This window comes from Saccopteryx leptura, chromosome 2 (assembly GCF_036850995.1).
Source record: "Saccopteryx leptura isolate mSacLep1 chromosome 2, mSacLep1_pri_phased_curated, whole genome shotgun sequence".
Lineage (NCBI taxonomy): Eukaryota > Metazoa > Chordata > Mammalia > Chiroptera > Emballonuridae > Saccopteryx > Saccopteryx leptura.
Window position 1 is genome coordinate 320,971,527 of NC_089504.1, and position 20,376 is coordinate 320,991,902.

The 20,376-nt window shown below is 39.6% G+C and overlaps 1 protein-coding gene across 6 annotated transcripts in view; it reads right to left on the reverse strand.

Annotated features, from left to right (window-relative positions):
* Positions 1–20,018, reverse strand: part of TANC2 (tetratricopeptide repeat, ankyrin repeat and coiled-coil containing 2) — a 372,265-nt gene extending 352,247 nt beyond the window's left edge. For all 6 annotated transcript variants that reach the window (XM_066363072.1, XM_066363071.1, XM_066363070.1 and 3 more), the window contains exon 1: positions 19,510–20,018. The gene's annotated coding sequence lies outside the window, so the exon portion shown is untranslated. The remainder of the gene's footprint in view (positions 1–19,509) is intronic.
* Between the last annotated feature and the right edge of the window lie 358 nt (positions 20,019–20,376).

Genomic DNA, 20,376 nt, shown 5'->3' on the forward strand with positions numbered 1-20,376 from the left:
AGGAGAAATGTCAAGTAAGCAACTAGATAGATGAGTCTGAAATTTGGGAAAGAAATTTGGACCGGATACATATATCTGGGAGTTTTCAACATCTACACAGTAAATAAGACATAAGACTGAATGAGATTATCAAGGGAGTGAGTGTAGACTGAGTTCATATGAGATGAGGACTTAGAATTGACTGTTGTATTAAACAACATGGAGGTCAATAAAATTCCTGATAAGGAGTTTCAATGGAATAGTGAGGGCAAAGCTCTGGACGGGGTTTGAAAGAGAATATACTCCAACAATATGAAAATACATACATAAAAGATTATTAGAGTATTACTCTTTATTACAGCATACTAAAAACCACATAAATATCAAAACATAGGACATTGACTAAATCAGTGGTTCTCAACCTTTCTAATGCCGTGACCCCGCAATACAGTTCCTCATGTTGCGGTGACCCCAAACCAAAAAATAATTTTGGTGGCTACTTCATAACTGTAATTTTGCTACAGTTATGATTCGGAATGTAAATACCTGATATGAATTATGTATTCTCATTGCTACAAATCAAACATAATTTAAACATAGTGATTAATCACAAAAACAATATTTAATTATATATTGAGAAATATTTATTACTAATGGACCTCCTTACCTAGTGTATTGGGGCTACCATTCCGTAAATAGCTGCTTAACTAATGGATCTGTTTTTTCCAGATTAGTGGCAAGTTTTCCATATAGAACAGTGTGAACTACGTCATAGGATACACTGCAGTTTCTGCACAGCATGGTATCTTTCAGGGCTCTTTCACACTATAAAGCAGCGGTTTCTGGGTAGAATCTCATTTACTTCAATGGGAGACCCGTGGATTCCGCAGAAGAGAGATCTGCTGTACAGCAGAAATGCAGTTCCGACACACTTCTTCCTCTCCTATTCAAGTCAATGGGAGGCCGCAGCAGATTCCGCTCAAATATAAAGCATGTTGCTTAATTTTTTCCATGCTAGAACTTCTCCTAGAGCAGAAAAATTCCAAAGGTGGAATCTGTCACCCCCAATAGACTGAAAGAGGCCTCACACTGAGGAATCTGCTGTGCGGATTCTGCAGTGTAAAAGATCTGCCTCCTATAGAAGTCTATTGGGGGAATTTTTCTGCTCTAGAAGTTCTAGCGTGGAAAAAATTAAGCAACATGCTTTATATTTGAGCGGAATCTGTTGCGGCCTCCCATTGACTTGAATAGGAGAGGAAGAAGTGTGTGGGAAACTGTCATTTCTCCGCCTCTTTTTGAAATCAAAAGAAGGCTGCGGCGGATTGTGTGGAAACCCGAGATTCTCCGGAGCTCTCTTCCACAAAATCCGCCGCACTCCCAATGAAATCAATAGGAGGCAGATTCAATGCCGGAAACCGCTGATTTCAGCAGTTTTCCTCATTCAGAATATGGGAAAATAGTGGGAGATAATTATACATTGGGGAACAGTGTGAACTACATCTTATAGTGGTTTCTTATAGTATAAGACCGATGTAGTTCACACTGTGTAAATGTATGGTGGTTTGTGTAAGTATAAGCTGCTTTGTGTACTGTGTAATGATTACACACAAAGCACCTTACACTTACACAGTATTGTGTGTATGGTGTGTGTACTGTTTTTACATTATTAACCTTTTTTACACCAGCAGGCTCTCTTGGCTCTCCGCCTCTTGCCTCTCCGCCTCCTAGCCTTCTGTCCTCCACGCTTGCTGCACCCGCCCACTGATGACGTCAGCAAGTGCCGGACACACGTAATGCGCTGCTATGGACTGTGGAGCATTCCCCCCCCCCCCCCCCCGCTTCCCCCACCCCTTAGGCCCCGGACGATGATGCAATCACGTCTGCGGTGACCGCAGGCATTCAGTTTGGAACGCACGTCCATAACAGCGTGCGTTCAAGATGAATAGCGCTGCTGCAGATGGTAGCGCGGCTTCTCAGTGGCTAAACCCATCGGAAATATGTATTTTCCGATGGCTTTAGGTGACCCCTGTGTTTTGGTCGTTCGACCCCCACCAGGGTCGCAACCCACAGGTTGAGAACCGCTGGACTAAATAAACCATGGTACATATATAAAATGGAGTACTGTAAAAAACAAATATTTCTATAAAGTTATATAAAATTATTTTCATATGTTAAGGGAAAACCAACATGCAAAGGAGTATGATAGTATGCTAAATTTTCTGTAAGAGGAAGAAAATATGCATGTATATGCAATATTCGAGAAAAATAAACACAGGACGGATAAACCAAAAACATTTGGCAGGCAGGCTGTAAAGCATTGCAGAAAGCTGGGAGCTCAGCTGTAAAGTAAAGAGAAATCTTTGAAAACTTGCCAGTGCTCAGATACCAAATCCTCCTGACAAAAAGTCCTGACACCACCCCTAATACATTTGAAGCTACTAATGGTAAACTGAAATCAACTAAGCCAGTGGTCCCCAACCTTTTTTGGGCCATGGACTGGTTTAATGTCAGAAAGTATTTTCACGGACCGGCCTTTAGGGTGGAACAGATAAATGCACAAAATAAAATTATGTGACCAGCGTAAAAAATGTGATATTTTTAAATATAATTGTCGAATTTACAAGACAAGCGTCAAGAGTGAGTCTTAGACGGATGTAACAAAGGGAATCTGGTCATTTTTAAAAAATAAAACATCGTTCAGACTTAAATATAAATAAAACGGAAATAATGTAAGTTATTTATTCTTTCTCTGTGGATTGGTACCAAATGGCCCACGGACCGGTACCGGTCCGCAGTCTGGGGGTTGGGGACCACTGAACTAAGCTACAATAAGCCCAGTCAGAGGTCAATGATAAACCAGTGTACTGCTCTTAATGCACAGAAGTAACTAGCAGCATGCTTCTCTAGAAGTAAATAATATTTACCTCAGACTCTACTATTCTTATACTATTCTTTACTCTACTATTCTTTATAATAGTAATAGCCATGCTCTTTCCAACAAGATCTAAATGCCAGCTGGAGAGATCCCTCTTCCTTAGATACTCTATCTCAGTCTAGGAGCAATGGCTTCTTTGTATATCTAGTACTGTTCTATTATTCTCTTAACTTCTTACTAGCTGATCCCTCATTACTTCATTTCCCTGTTATAGCTAGTAATTATTTATATTAAATGTTCACTGTTCAAATTACTACACAGTCTCTCTCTCATGACTGAACACGGACTAATATAGGAACTAAACCAAAATATACTTAATATATGATTCCATGTATATGAAGTAGAAGAATTAGCATAACTAACCTACGGTAGAAGTTTTAAAAAGGGTTGCCTATAGGCTGGGAGGAGGAAGGAGGTTTAGATAGAGGCATGAATAAAAAAACCATGTTTAGATGCTAGAAATGTTTTTTATCTTGTTAGTGGTAATAGCTACAAAGATATATACCACTGCTAAAACTCATTAAAATTAACACTAATTTCTTTGCATTAAACTTCTGATAACTCATACTAAACAGAATTTAAACTCAAAATAGTAGTTCTGCTCTGGCCATAACCAGCTATAAGAGTACAGACAGAGTTGTCTATTGTAAAATAGAAAGAGTTGGGTTGTGCCTGGCAAGAACTAAGGAAAAAAGGTCAAGGGGGTTGAGGGTAGATGCACGAGAGCAACTGTAATGATGAACTATGGGAATTCGGTTAGTTAGAAAAGTGAGGACATTAATGCATTGAGGAACAGTGAAAAGGAGTTAATTAATAAGGTCCCAATGAAGTAAAAAAATTAAGGTTGCTGGTGCTGAGTACTAGAAGAAGTGAGCCAGAAAAACCAAAAGTGGTAGTTGGAGAGCAAAATGCCAGAAATTGACATTATAGAAGTTATAGTTATTGGTAATATAACAAGCTCTAAACAGTGACTCTCAATCCTGATTGCATATTAAAGTCACCTTGGAAAACTGTTAAAAATAATATCCCAAGCCACACTCAGACTAACCAAATCTCTGGGAGTCAGTCTTAGACATCTTTAGTTTTTCAAAGCTCCCCTATTAATGCAGATGCACTGAGGGCTTCAAAATATCTGCATAGGATATGCCTCAGAAGTGAACGGCACCTGACCTGTGGTGGCGCAGTGGATACCTGGATCAGTGAGGTTGCTGGTTTGAAACCCCGGGCTTGCCTGGTCAAGGCACATATTGGAGTTGATGCTTCCTGCCCCTCCCCCCTTTTCTCTCTTTCTCTAAAAATGAATAAATAAAAGTAAAAAATTTTTTTAAAGAATTATAGTTTAAAAAAAAAGAAGTGGATGACTGAGGTAGAAGAAAGATCAGTAGAGAAGTCAAAAGGCCAGAATATCCAAAGGATCATCTCTATGGATACTGAAATTATCCATGACAACTAAAGTAGTAGGAGAGTCACAGTGAGCCAAGAAGAAATCTAGAAACAGCTGTAAAAAGCAAAGAGAACACTTAATCCACCTGAACAGGAGGAGCTACCACTTAAGAACTCTTCAGGGAAGAGCTACGTTTCAATTAGAGAAAAACGTAGTAATGTTAAGACAAAAGGTTAAAGATAAAAAGCAGCTTTGCAGATAACTGACAGTGAACTCCAGAAGGCACAGAGGAAGGGTTTCATAATCATAGAGAGATGAAAATTAGGATCAGACAAGAGAGATGAAAAGAAGGTCCACAACTACTGGAGAATAAGGCCAGGAAGTCTCAGAAAGCAAACTGCCATACTTTTTAACAGTAAAAAGAAAAAGAAAAAAGAAAAAGCTCTGTGAAGTCAGAAAACATTTTCCTGACCCAGTGACATTCTAGAAGACTTTTAAAATTAATTTCAAATAAAAGTGAATCACAGAAAAGTATTGATGTCAATCCCATACGAAGTTATTAGAAAAGAGAAAATAAGAAGATTAATATTCCTACAGACAATGAAAGCATGCCAGAAAGACGTGCACACGTAACAGATCAAAACTGCAACATGCTATTTCAAATGAGCTAAAAGGTCTTAAGAAAATGATGTAAGACATAAAAGAACAACAGATGTGAGAATTATACAAACTCAAATGAGATGAGATTAACTTAGGAAAGAAATAAAAATAAAAGGAAGGAATCACTCCAGAAATGAAGATAAGAGTGAATAAAAGCAAATAACCTCTTAAGAAAAACAGGTTTTAAAAAGGAAGAAAACTTTATAACTCGAGAAAAAGGATTTGAGAGAAAGTGATATATACTGAAACAGGCAAAAAATATTGAACATACACAGGTGGTAAGAATCCTTGAAGAAGAAAATCAAGTCAAGGAAGAGAACAAATACCTAGAACAATTTTTTAAACTTTCCTAAAATAGAAAAAATATCTAAACTAGTTTTTGAAAAAGCACAATGTATACCCCTAAGAATATTAACTCAGAATGACCAAAATTATTTTACTATTATTACTAAATATTAAATAACACAAAAAAATAAAAAAATAAAATGAAAAACTGGGGCCAGAAAGCGGAACATAAAAAAAGTGATATATTTCTTGGACAAGAGTCCAAGAAATGATAGATTGGCAGTAGTGGATTTTCATAATATAAAATGGATTAAGTACATAATGACATTACACTTGATTATCTCAGGGGTCATAAAGGTAGCACAAATGTGTAGGAGATAAAGAATCAGTTACTTATAAAGAAAGGAAAATATACTGGCATCAGACTTATCTATTGCACAAGAAACTTGATGACAGTGGTACAAAGTATATATGCAATATAGGGGAAAAAAGGGATTATAATTCAAGATATTATATCCAGCCAAAATATCATTCACTGATCAAGATTAAAAGGCAAAAAAAAAAAAAAAAAAAAAAAAGATAAAAGAAAGGAATCTTTTTTTTTTTCTTTTTCTTTTTCTTTCTGAAGCTGGAAACGGGGAGAGACAGTCAGACAGACTCCCGCATGCGCCCGACCGGGATCCACCCGGCACGACGCTCTGCCCACCAGGGGGCGATGCTCTGCCCCTCCGGGGCGGCGCTCTGTCGAGACCAGAGCCACTCTAGCGCCTGGGGCAGAGGCCAAGGAGCCATCCCCAGCACCCGGGCCATCTTTGCTCCAATGGAGCCTCGCTGCGGGAGGGGAAGAGAGAGACAGAGAGGAAGGAGGGGGGGCGGGGATGGAGAAGCAAATGGGCGCTTCTCCTATGTGCCCTGACCGGGAATCGAACCCGGGTCCCCCGCACACCAGGCCGACGCTCTACCGCTGAGCCAACCGGCCAGGGCCAAGAAAGGCATCTTAAGCAAGGATTTGGAAATTATACCACATATACTCTGAGGAAATTACTAAAAAATTTTATAAAATACTTTTCTGACATCTATTATAATAGTCAGTGGTCTCTATACTCCAGTCTTCACCACTCTTCAGAGTTGTAACTGGCAGTACAGATATGGCTAAATCCAAGAACAATATCATATACAACCAGGCCTAGAAATAGCTTCAAGAAACTTAGATCCCAAGAAATGCTTATTTTGTGAACAAGCACAACAAGAAAAGTCTCAAAAAATATTCAGGCCAATGTTTCAAAGGCAATAAGCACCTGTACAGAGGCCAACAAGGTGCTCAGTAAGCCCAAAGTAATCAAATATAAGACCTTAAAAGATGACAGCCCTAAATTGGACAGGCTCACCCAAAGCATCCATTTCTGTCTCTGGAAGTATGCTTATTTCCATATTCTCAAGGTACCAGACTTTGGAAACAAAAGGCCAGTAGTGAGGCCAAGGTCAAAACCAAGGCCCCGGCCCCACAAAGTCCCTCAAAAAGAACTCCAGCAAAAAGCCATTTGTCCATCAGCTCTGAGGATCAAAGAATTGTACACCTGGGATATTGTCCACATGGGCAGGTATCTCCCTATGCTATTTTGTATAAATAAAATACAAAGTGCCCCTAACTCACCCCAAAGAAGAGATAATTATATAGTTTTTACCTTCTAATATGTTAATTATGTTAACATTTAACTGTCCTTGCCTTCTTAGAATAAACTACTTGATCATGAGGTACTGCCTTTTAAATACGCTGCTGTTCTTATTTTGTTAATATTTTATTTAGATAGTTTGCTTTTCCAGTCATGATTAATAGTTCACGAACATTTATAATAGCAAAAAAAAAAATCTTAACATCCATCAGTTAAGGAAGAAAAGAATAATTTATATTGTAGTACACTACAAAACATTACTCAGCTTTGTAAAAATAAGTGAAGTTTCACTTATTAAACTGGAGAGATCACCCTAATATTTATTTATTTATTTATTTATTTACACTACGAAACATTACTCAGCTTTGCAAAAATAATTGACGTTTCACTTATTAAACTGGAGAGATAGCCATAATATTTATTTGTTTGTTTATTTTTAAGTGAGAGGAGGAGAGATAAAAAGACAGACTCCTGCATGAGCCTCGACCCATCTACCCAGCAACTCCTGTCTGGGGCTGATGCTCAAATCAATCCAGCTATGCTAAGTTACTGAGGCCAATGCTTGAACCAGCTGAGCCATCCTCAGCGCCCCAGCACCCAGGCGCCCAAGCCAATGCTTGAACCAACTGAGCCATCCTCAGCGCCCCAGCACCCAGGCGCCCAAGCCAATGCTTGAACCAACTGAGCCACTGATTGCGGGAGAAGAGGGAGAGAAGGGGAAGAGGGAGGGGAGAGAAGCAAACGGTTGCTCCTCATGTGTGCCCTGATTGGGGATTGAACCCAGGACGTCTGCACGCTGGGCTGATGCTCTATCTACTAAGCCAACTGGCCAGGGCAGCCATAATATACTCTTAACTAAATAAACCAAGATACAAAAAGCCAGTATATGTATGTATATAATATGCTTATATGTTTTTGAGCAAAGAGAAAGATGTTGCAAAATACTCGTGTTGGTTAATGTTGCAATAAAAGTGGAGAAAGTAGAGACCTGAGGGAAGAGAAAAGTATTAACTTTTTCTTTATATACCCATTTTGTTTATTTTAGTGGTTGCAAGCAGAGTATTACTTTTGTAATTTTTTAAGAGGTAAAATGGGGAAAGGGGAGTACCAGGGGAAAATACCAGTTATCTATAATAAGTAGCAACCATTAACATTTGTTGACAACTAATAAATGGCTTCCTGTAGTCATTTTTAGCCAAAGACAAAAAGAGAATAAAATTACCTAAAACAAGGGGAGTAATCATTATAAAGTTCATTTATTTAAAAATACAAAATCTGGCCCTGGCCAGTTGGCTCAGCAGTTGAGCGTAGGCCCCGCGTGTAGAAGTCCCGAGTTCGATTCCCACCCAGGGCACACAGAAGTGCCCAACTGCTTTTCCACCCTTCCTCCTCTTCTTTCTCTCTCTCTTCCCTCCCCACAGCCAAGGCTCCATGGGAGCAAAGCTGGCTGGGGCACTGAGGATGGCTCCACAGTCTCTGCCTCAGGAGCTAGAATGGCTCCAATTGCAGTGGAGCAATGCCCCAGATGGACCAAGCATCGCCCCCTAGTAGGCATGCCGGGTGGGTCCCAGTTGGGCGCATGTGGGAGTCTGTCTATCTGCGGGCCCCCACTTCTCACTTCGGAAAAATACAAAAAACAAAAAAGAAAAAGAAAAAAACAATCCACCTGACCAAGTGGTGGCACAGTGAATAGAGCATTGGCATGGGACACTGAGGAACCAGATTCAAAACCCTGAGGTCACTGGCTTGAGCATGGGATCACAGACATGAACCCATGGTCACTGGCTTGAGCCCAAGGTTGCTGGCTTGAGCAAAGGGTCACTGGCTGGGGGGGGGGGGGCCCTCCCTCAAGGCACATATGAGAAAGTAATCAATGAATAAGTAAGGTGCCGCAACTATGAGTTGATGCTCCTCATCTCTTTTCCTGCCTGTCTGTCCTTGTCTTTCCCTCCCCCATCCTCACTAAAATTAATTTAAAAATATAAAAATACAAAATACAACCGGGAGCCAGAGTTGCATAAGTGGTCTTTCCAAAGTGCATTAAGCAAGATGCCTTCAGAATGAGCTAGTTTTTATTTTATAACTAGCACAAACATGGACATTAGTGTAACTAAGAATAAACTTAAGAGATAGTCAGTTAAGACCATTTAAAGAAACATATTCAATGGCTAATTGTATAATGATACACAGATTAGCAGCTGTGAACAAAATGCCACAGAAATAATTGAAGCTTGGGAAAAATTAGATTTTGAATAGTTAGCTTGGTATCATACAAAAGAAAGACGGAAAAACTTTATTAGTTTACACTGTACAAATACAAGTCCTTTTTATTAAAAATTTTTTTAAAAAAATGAAAACCAACCACCTTGACTGTCACATACAAATATTTTAAAAAGAAAAATTACAAAAAGCTATCAACATGGGGCATGGGGTGTGTGTGTGGGGGGGTAAAGTTATCACACAGAAAAGTTCCAGTTATTCACGAAAGTGAGAAATGTTCATAAGAGCTGAAAACATTTACATGATTGAATTGAAAGAGCATTTTGTCTAGGAGCTAATTGTTTCAAAAAATTCTATGATTTGCTAATTTTATAGCAGAGATTAAAAATTAATTTTCTGTCCTGACTGGGTGCTCAGTTGGTTAGAGCGTCATCCTGACACGCCAAGGTTGTAGGTTTGATCCTCAGGTCAGGGCACATAAAAGAATCAACCAATGAATGCATAAATAAACAGAACAACAAACTGATATCTCTTCTCCTCTTTAAGTAAGTAAATAAATAAAGTTAACTTCTTGTCAAGTTTGTGGTGCTTAAAGAGAAACAGTTCAAAAAGAAATGCCCACTAGGAGTCTGCCCAGGAACATCTCTCTCCTAAGAATTTTTATTTTTACAGTTTACAGTTATTCAAGAACTCTTTCTTCAGCTCCTATCAAATCCTTCATAAAAGAAAATTTCAAAACACAAAATATATCAGTAGCCAAATTACCATGGGTTTTTTAATGACTTGGAAGGCTGAAAAGGAGAATAAGACAAGATAACAAGGAAAAGCTGGACTGACAATGCTAGTAAAAATACTGGGGAGGAGCTACGTGAAAACACTCATCAGAGAAGAGAAATCCAGGACACTTTCCAAAGTCTAACAAAAATTACCCCTTATCAAGTAACAGAAATTGTCCTATGGATTTTCGCTGACATTATTTCATTTCATCATCACCAAAAACCTGCAAATTAGGTTTTAGCACCTTAGTAAGTGACAGAGCAATAATTTTAACCTGTTTTCTTGATACAAAAACTCACAAATTTGTTCTAAATACTCACAATGTGTCTCATGACTGCAGAATTTCAAAAACTTCTTACATCTGAATAATAATAATGTCATCCTATAATATAGGAATGTCTGCATAACAACTTCCAAACAAAGTTTCTTTTCCTCTTTAAAGCCCTAAAGAGGTAAGAACTAAGATTCTCTGATACTGAAGCAGGATTTGGGTGTGTAGTAAGGCTTCATCCCACATGTCTACTAAAGCTAATTTTATTTTTATTCTTTGTTCACCCCAATTAACAATCCTGGGAAGACCTACAGGCTGCATGGAATTTGAATAGAAATAGAATTCTCGAATACAACAAATATACACCAAGCTTCCATACATAGCCTGACTGGCTTTTGCTTACCAAAAGCAGACTGGCTTTTGGCAACCAGAGATAGCAATTGTGGGACTCGACAACACAAGATTAGGAACAAGGGGCTAAGAAGAGCATCCTTCATTAAGGCAGAGGGAATTTACTAATATCTGAGGCAGACACTTCATGACTAAATGATTAAATCATAGTATCAACATACCCACTCTCATTTCCAAGTTTAATACCATATTTCCCCATGTATAAGACGCACTCTTTCTCGAAAGTTTTGGGGTCTAAAAACTGATGCATCTTATACAGTGGTGGTAGTTTTTTTTACTTGCATTTCCCACTTTTTTGCACTTGTTTTTGTGCTCATGATTGAAGACAGTGATTCATCATCAGATACAGATGAGGACAAACTAATGGATGGGAGTTTTGACAGTGATGAGGAGTTGTATGAATTTTATGATGAATAAAACTTGAGTTCAATAACTTTATGTAATACATTTTTTTTCAAATTTTGGGCCCCAAAATTAAGATGCGTCTTATACATGGGGAAATGCAGTAACTAATCTATCTATAAGGCTATAATCTACAGGTAAGGAAAAAAAGGTTTCCATGGCAATAAAAGCTAGTGCCATATTCCTTCACATTGTCAATTTCTATAATCCAATATACCCAATAATAATGCAAGCATGGTATTATAAACAAAAAAATAAACATGGCTACCTGGTCCAAAGATATCTGTTAGAAATAATAAAAGATTTCCATTATTATTGCTTACATACATACATTTCTTTGTGATGCCTGCTAATACTTTAAAAATATATATATATAAATCACTGTTTTCTTTTTCTTAATACCTTTGTCACCTAAAGAAAACTGTAAAACATATCAACATTGGCCAGTGAGACTTCAGGAAAGTGACAAATTTTAATACATTATTTTTAACTGTATTTTTCCTAGAAGTATGAGTGTCGAGGACACAGAATTCTGAATTAAAATTTTAGCTTTTATTTAAGGAAGAATATGAAATGTCCACCTTCAACTGAAAGAGTACTGTAATAAAATAACTATTTTAGGCCCTGGCCGGGTGGCTCAGTGGTAGAGCATCGGCCAGGCGTGCAGGGGTCCCAGGTTCGATTCCCGGCCAGGGCACACAGGAGAGGCGCCCATCTGCTTCTCCACCCCTCCCCCTCTCCTTCCTCTCTGTCTCTCTCTTCCCCTCCCACAGCGAGAGTCCTTTGGAGCAAAGATGGCCCGGGCGCTGGGGATGGCTCCTTGGCCTCTGCCCCAGGCGCTAGAGTGGCTCTGGTCGAGACAGAGCGAAGCCCCAGATGGGCAGAGCATCGCCCCCTGGTGGGCATGCCGGGTGGATCCTGGTCGGGCGCATGCGGGAGTCTGTCTGACTGTCTCTCCCCGTTTCCAGCTTCAGAAAAATGCAAAAAAAAAAAAAACTATTTTACTATACATAGTAGATAGTCAGAAAGTATCATCGCCAATATGTAAATTAAGTGAATGATATATTAATACACTAAATAAACATCCCTTTTTTCCAACATAACTAATCTGACTTAACTCATATTACTTAAACACAATGTATCTGTATAACAAATTAATACACAAAATCAGTTTTTTTTTCATATAGCAATGATCTTTTTAATGCAAAATATGAAAGACTAAGACCCGAGCAAAGAAAAATGTTCTCTTATACGCTGTTCTCCAAACCTCTCTGAACAGTGCCCTGACTGGGTGGCTCAATGAATAAAGCATCTTCCCAGCACAACTCTGCAGGTTCAATCCCTGGTCAGGGCACGTATGAGAAGCAATCAATGAGTATACAACTAAAATGGAACAATTTGGTGCTTCTCTCCCTCTTTCCCTTTCTTCTTCTCTCTCCTTCTCTCCCCTCCCTTCTCAAATCAATGGAAAAAAAAACTTTTTTTAAAAAAAAGGAATAGAATCAAATACACGTTGTCAGAAACTACTTCAGAGTTAAGACAGAATATGGGTATCACAAGGAAGTGCAACAGGAGCCCTCTGTCAGATAAATCACTAAGGCAAAGTAACCAATCTTTTCTCAGTAAATAGAAGCAATTATGTCCTGCAGAGGCCTTCAACAGACATGCTTGGTCTGTCTCCAACTCATGACACTTGAAGATTTAATGGGCACAAACTATATAATAGAACAAGCACTGGTAAACTTCATCTGTAAAGGGCTAGACAGTAAATACATATTATATTAGGCTTTGTGGGCCATATGGTCTCTATTGCAACTATCCAATTCTGCTGTTGTACCCAGAAAACAGCCATCACCAATTTGTAAATCAATAAGCATAGCTACATTCCAATAAAACTTTCGTTATGGCCACTGAAATTTGAATTTCCTATATAATTTTTACATGTCACAAAGCATCATCCTTCTTTCGACATTTTTTCAACCATTTAAAAATATAAAAACTGCCTGACCTCTGGTGGCGCAGTGGATAAAGCATCGACTGGGAACACTGAGGTTGCCGGTTCAAAACCCTGCACTTGTCTGATCAAGGCATATATGGGAGTTGATGCTTCCTGCTCCTCCCCCCTTTCTTTCTCTCTTTCTCTCTCTCTCTCTCTCTCCCCCTCCCTCCCTCCTTCCCTCCCTCCCTCCTCTCTAAAAATGAATAAATAAAAAATAAATAAAAAATAAATAAAAATATAAAAACTATTCTTAGCTGCAGGACATACAAAAAAAGACGCTGGGCTGCATTTGGCCCATATGCTATAATTTGCCAACCCCTGTAATAAACAATGAAAACCATTCAGCTAAAGTTCACAAAGAGAATTTTCTAACCTTCCTCCCTTCACCCTTAAATATTAAAAATAATAAAATCTAGTTTAACTCTAGAGTTACTTTTAATTATACTCCAGAAATTACTGAGTAATATTCTGAATGGAGTGTATGTGTATGTACATTTCTCTACACATACCTTCTGATGCCTAGAATGTTCTCTAATTCCACAGTAAGAGATGAAGTTTCAAAGGCATAACTCAGATAACTTTCAGTCTTTATTCAGTAAGTAGATAACGAACACCTACTATGTACTAACTCTGCTGAGGCTGAAAATAAAAGATGAAAAGCCATAGTGCCTGCTTTCAAGGAGCTCACACACTAGTGACAAGACATATAAATAATTAAAATGTGATGTAATAACTACCGTAATGTTCACATTAAACAGGTGCACTAGGACAATAGAAAATAGCATGCCCAACTCTACCCAGGAAAGTAGGCAAAACCTTCTTCACTCAGAAGTTATGAAGGGGCCTGACCAGGCGGTGGTGCAGTGGATAGAGCATTGGACTGGGATGCGGAGGACCCAGGTTCGAGACCCTGAGGTCACCAGCCTGACCATGGGCTCATTTGGTTTGAGCAAAAGCTCACCAGCTTGGACCCAAGGTCTCTGGCTAGAGCAAGGGGTGACTCGGTCTGCGGAAGGCCCGCGGTCAAGGCACATATGAGAAAGCAATCAATGAACAACTAAGGTGTTGCAACGAAAAACTGATAATTGATGCTTCTCATCTCTCTCCATTCCTGTCTGTCTGTCCCTATCTATCCCTCTCTCTGACTCTCGTCTCTGTAAAAAAAAAAAACACATCAAAAAAACACTTTATTAAAAAAAAAAAAGAAAAGAAAAAAGATATGAAGGGCCAGTTGGCTCAGTGGTAGGGTATAGCCCAGTGTGTGGATGTCTGGGTTTGATTCCGGGTCAGGGCACATAAAAGAAGCAACCATCTGTTTCTCTACCCCTCCCCCCTCCCCATCCTCCTTCTTTCTCTCTCTCTTTCTTCCCCCTCCTCCATCCCCTGAATCCATGGCTCAACTGGTTTGAGCACGGAGGATGGCTCATTGGCCTCTACCTCAGGCGCTAAAATAAATGGTTCCATTCCTGGGGAACAGAGCAACACCCCAGGTGAGCAGAGCATCACCACCTAGTGGGCTTGCCAAGTGGCCCCATTGGGAGTCTGTCTCTCTGCCTCCCCTTCTCTCACAAATTTGAAAAAAGAAAAAAGATATGAAGGCTGAGGAACAGTCTGCACAGAGAGCAGAAGAGAGGGGTGCAGTAATCCATGCAGAGACTTTCACATGTAAAGACATAGAAAGATAAGAGAATATTACATGTTAGAAAACCACAAGCAGTTTAATATCAATGAAGCATAATTTTGAAGAGTGGCAGACAATGAATCTAAAGAGAAAGCAGGGATCAGATTATAAAGGACCTCACATGGTTCGCTAAGGAGTTTCCATTTTATCCATTAAGTGATTTTTTAAAAATAAAATTAACCTAATAGAAGAAATTAGTTTCCATAAATAATAATGGTATCATAATTACTTACTTCAAACTTTCTGGAGCCCTGGTGAGGTAGTTCAGTTGGTCATCCCACTATGCCAAGGTTACAGGTTGGATCCCCAGTTAGGGTACATACAAAAGTCAACCAATGAATGCATGGATGAGTGGAACAACAACTTGATGCTTCTTTCTCTCTCTCTAAAGATCAATAAATAAAAATTTTTGGAAAAAAAAAGAAACTTTCTAGAATAAAAAAGAATACTACCAGAAACTTTTTTCACTATTGCATCCTCAACCGGCTCTAGGCTTCAATAACTCAGAAACAAATTTCTTGTTCTTTATCTAGTGTTGTTACCTTGAATCTTAAGCACTAAAAATAAAATATCCTCTAAAAAAGAAAAAGAACCACTAGATGGGAAAATATAGCTGTAAGTCTTTAAGCTCTCTCTTTTAACCTATTTTTCTCCATCACTATATACACATCTCCTTAACAAGTTACTACAAAAAATGCTATTGAAATAAACCAAGTGATAGTTTTCATGGTAGTTTAACAAAGATTAACCTATTTATACAGTATATTTAACAACAGAATTTGATGACTACAGGCACTACACATTTTGATTCATTCAGAGAAAAAAAAAAGTCCAAATAATGAAATTAGCTTCCAAACTATTTTGTAACATGTTATACCTTTCCCAGATTAGTGCTAGAAAACAGTATTCTTCAATAGCTTATTTTAGCCCTTTGAAATAAAATCTGAGTAGTATCAGTAAAAATAATACAGCTAACATTGGTGATTCTGTGTAAATGAAACCCAATATAATTCAACTAGTGTGCCCAATCAGTATGTCCCAAAGATTCAGTTTTAATTCTATTGTAAACGGAAGAAATATGATGAATTTTTTTCTGATTACATTTTTACTATAAGGAGAGAATGTTGACACATTTCTTTCATGCACACTTGTTCTACCTTATATCCAATCAATATCAACTGCCCTAACATTCCCCTTTTGGAACTACTGGTTTAGTATATTCCTTTCTAGGGCTACTTCCTTGTTCATTCAAAATAAGGCACACAGTCAACTCAGAAAAAATGTATACTAAAAGAACAAAGACATTTGGGGGGGAAGCTAGAGAGCTAGCTAAGGACAGTCAAGGATCAAAGACAGAAAATGGAAATAATATAATGTTTAACAATATTAGTAAAACTTTATGATAAAGATGCAAACAACAAATCAAGTTTTATATGTGAAGTATGCTAAAATGAACTACCAACCAATAAAAATAGAGCATGATCTGAGTCTATGACAGTTTATCAAATATAAAGTACTATATATAAACATACATTCTGAATATCATAGCCATAATCCATAGATTATATTGACTTCTCTTATCAACAAATGTATATAAAAGTAAAAGGAGTGTTTGCTTACATGGGGTATATGATTGACAGAATGGCAGAAGTTTGGCTAAGAGAAGAAAATAATTCTTACAAGTGTAGGAGGTGAAATTCCATTTCTTAAACTGGCTGGAAGATATGTGAGTGGTGGCTACACTGTTATTCTTTATACTTTACACATTTAAAAACATTATTTCATATGTAGCTAATATCTATAAAACAATGTTTAAGTGTGAGAAAATCTGAGCAAACAAGTGTTGATAGAAGAGATAAAACATACATATGCATCCAATCCATTTTTGTTAATTACTTTTAAAAATAAAATAGATGTGATAAAAATGTGAATAGAAAAAATTGATAATTTCTCCTTAATTTTCCTAGAAAAAATTAGCAATAAAGGTTTACTGGTGATAATACATACACAGAGATATAACACACACACACACACACACACACACACACGTCAAACTACTTAAAGGTAACTTTCTACCTCTGAAGTTTTCCTGCAAAGCCAACCTCCATCACAAATCTTTCCTTAACAACATAAAATGTACTGATACATCTCTACTCATAATCCCAGACATAAATTACAAATATAAATTCCTAAAGAGAAATGCTCATACTGTATTTTTTTGATGTAGTTGCAGGCTTAACATTTACATGTCTTACTACTTACTTGGGTTTATTCACACATATAATATTTATTTTATGATAGGCACCTGCATTTTAATGATGTGTGTCAATACTAACTTGATTGTGAGGGCAATCAAGTATACTGGTGAAGACGCCTTGCTAGATAGCTTGGTTGGTTAGAGCATTGTCCCAAAGCACAGAGGTTGCTGGTTTGATCCCTGGTCAGGGCACATACAGGAACAGATCTATGTCCCTGTTTCTCTCTCTCTAAAATCAGTTTAAAAAAAAAGTATACGTACTAGTGAAGAGCACAGAATTTAAAGAGTCTAAAGCCAGAGTTCCTGAATTGAAACTCAGCTCTCTTCCACTTGCTAATTAAGTAATCTTGAGCAAGTTATTTAACACCTCTTTGTTTCAGTTTCTCAACCATAAAATGGAAATAACAGTACATACCTCACTGGGTGCTGAAACTGATTAAAACATTATAACAGGACTGCCACCTAACAGGTGCTATATAAGGGTGAATGAAGTATTACTACTAGCACTACTACCAGCAACAGTATTGAACCTTCTTCCCAAACATATTGAAAATATCTTTAGAAATTGAATTACTGAATAAAATTACATACAATGAAAAATAGACATTAAATTCAGAGACTAATTAACAGTAAGTTTAAAGCCTTGCAACTCTGAAGAGAATAGATGGGTGATTAATAAATCTCCATAAGCACTCAATCAAGAACAATCTGAGGAGAGCAGTTTCCAAAAGTGCAACTATTAATTTCTTCCCTTACACAAGGGGGCAGTGATAACAAGAAAAGAATGAGATTCTGCAACACCTCTTCCTACAGACAGTAGGGGGTAGCAGTACATATAGCTTACAGTCAGAACAAAACAGGAAGACCCAACAGAACTGCTCTTTATTCTCCTCTGGCCCTCTCCTTCTTGCTTTAGCCCCAACATAGCCACTAAGTGAGGGATACTGGAAAGACCAATACCCCAAATTCATCCCCAGGGAAAATTCAGTTTTGTCTTTGAAGCAAATGATTCCTCAATGGCTGAATCTGGATCCATGAAGAAGAGAATCACTATAAATGTTCAGATTATCTGGGAAATTACTTACTGCTCTTAATATGAGATCAACATTCAGGCAAGTAATTCAATTTAGCTACAAGAAGTATAACATAAAACACTAAAATCTATCAATAATATATACCTATATCCTAATGAACATATCCAGATATTTGTAAATTATATTAAATAGCTCATATCTTGTTACTTCTGAAATTCCAGCTATGATCTGACAATCCTTTCAAAACACAAATGTTCTTCCTAAATAGAAGTCACAATGTTTTGCAGCATATATATATTATAGAGACATAGATATAGATATAAATATAGAGATAGAAATGTAATATTTTATTTTTTATGTACACATTATTAAAATGATCTACCTGGGAAATGCTGCAAGAAGCACTCCACTGACAGTATCCATGTTGTTGCTTTTTATGCCATTCTTACAGCATACAATTTAATCTATTTTACCACCCCAACACCAACATGCAGGAATATATCACTACTGTCGTCCACTGTAATTAACCATTGCAATAGCTTTTGGCTCCAACCCCTCAAAATGCCTGAAAATTTATCCCTTTTGTTCACCATATTGTTTTGTTTTCCTCATTCCAGATATTTTTCACCTGTGTAAAAAATGAAGAAAAAGGCACATATGAAAATTTCCCTTTGCCTAATGATCTTCAACTCAGAATTTTGGTCAAGACCTGTGTGGGGGGGTGTGTTTTTTTTTTTTTTTCTTTTCCAGGAGAGGAGACTGAAAGACACCCAAAACACCAAATCTTCTTCATGTTAATTATCACTGTTTATGTTTTGGGGAAAACATTTTAAACATTCCACACCTGAGATAGAAGACAGGATACAATTGTATCAGTGCTCCACATGCTGATGTCAAAACCTGGAATTATTTTAGCCCTGTTTTTTTCTTTTCCTTGTCACAACCAGACACAATTTGCTCCCCCTCTTACGTGAGTACTATCTCTATCTCAAAAAATTGCATATCGTAGCTCTTTTTGATTTCCTGTGATAAAATATCTAGCAATGAGCCTTATTAATCCTTTCTTATACAACGCCTCCTTTCCGGGGGAATTATTAATATTACTAATAACACTTCTACCATGAATTTCAACGCCACACAGGCCAACCCACCCTGTGCCTTACCTGGCACAATTCACAACTACTTTTATGCTGCATTCTGGGGGCACATTTTGCAACTCGTTCTGCACCACATTCCCTGCCACGTTTAGCAATCTGCCTCGCATCTCATCCTGGGTTCCCATCATCCGGAGACTTTCTGTACCAAATCCCATGACACCTCCTGTGACACCGAAGCGACCAACCCTGGACCCGTCTGAAACCACCTTGAGTGCCACATTTGGAGCCAATCTTCCGCACGCCTCGGACACCGAAGGCACTTCGCCGTTCATTCCGCTGTCGCCCCGCTCGCCCCCGCCCCTTTCCCTGGAATAGAGGCGTTGGAGGCAAAACGCCCCTGTCACTTAAGCGACCTTTCCTTCCCCGCTCCCCCGGGTTTCTTACCTGCCGCTCTGAGGGGCTCGCTGCACCTCGGGGTCAAGCCCCAGTCCCCGGGTCTCCTAGAAGGACCGCGCCGCCCGCGATTCCCAGAGCACCTCGCTGCGCTCCGACACCCGCGATGGGTCTGCGCCTCGGAAAGGCGCGGCGGGGCCTCGCGGCCAGCGAGTGCAGCCCGCGGCGGTCCGCCTGTCAGCGGCGGCGCGGGTGCAGGTTCTCGCCCCTCAGCGCGGCGGCGGCGGCGGGAGCCTCGCTCCGCCTCGCGCGCTGCACACCCGGGAGGTGAGCGCGAGGGGGATGGGAACGGGGGCGGGGCCGCCCGAGGAGGCGCAGAGGGCGGTGGCGAGAGGGCAGCGCTGGCGGCCCGGGGCGCGGCGCTCGGAGAGCTCGGAGCTTCCCCCGCCGGGTAGGCGGCTCGCGTGAGGCGGCTGTATCAGCGGGCCCCGCCGGACTAGTGCGCCCAGCAACCCGCGCTCGACCAGCCGCTCGCTAGCGCCGCCGCCGCGCCGGGGGCGTCGCACCCTCGGAGGCCGCCCGCAGCCCCGCCCCCTCCGGGCCCGATTGGGGAGGGGCGCGAGCGCAGAGGGAGAGCGCGTGCGTGGGGGCGCGTGCGTGGTGGAGCGCGCGCGCCCCCGCCCCCTCTACAGTTTGGGGGTGGGGTGTCACTAGAAGAGAGAACCAAGACGGAACCCTTCTCTGCGCGGAGAGGTTGCGCCCTGGCTCTTCCGCTCTCTGCGGTCTGAGCATTTCTTGTTCCCTCAGGGGGCTTTTACTGGTGGGGTCGATGGCATTTAGTAGGGAAAAGGGGAGGAAGCTCAATAGCAGACAAGGCCCTAGATAGTCGGCTCCGCCCCCATGGGTGATGTCACTTTT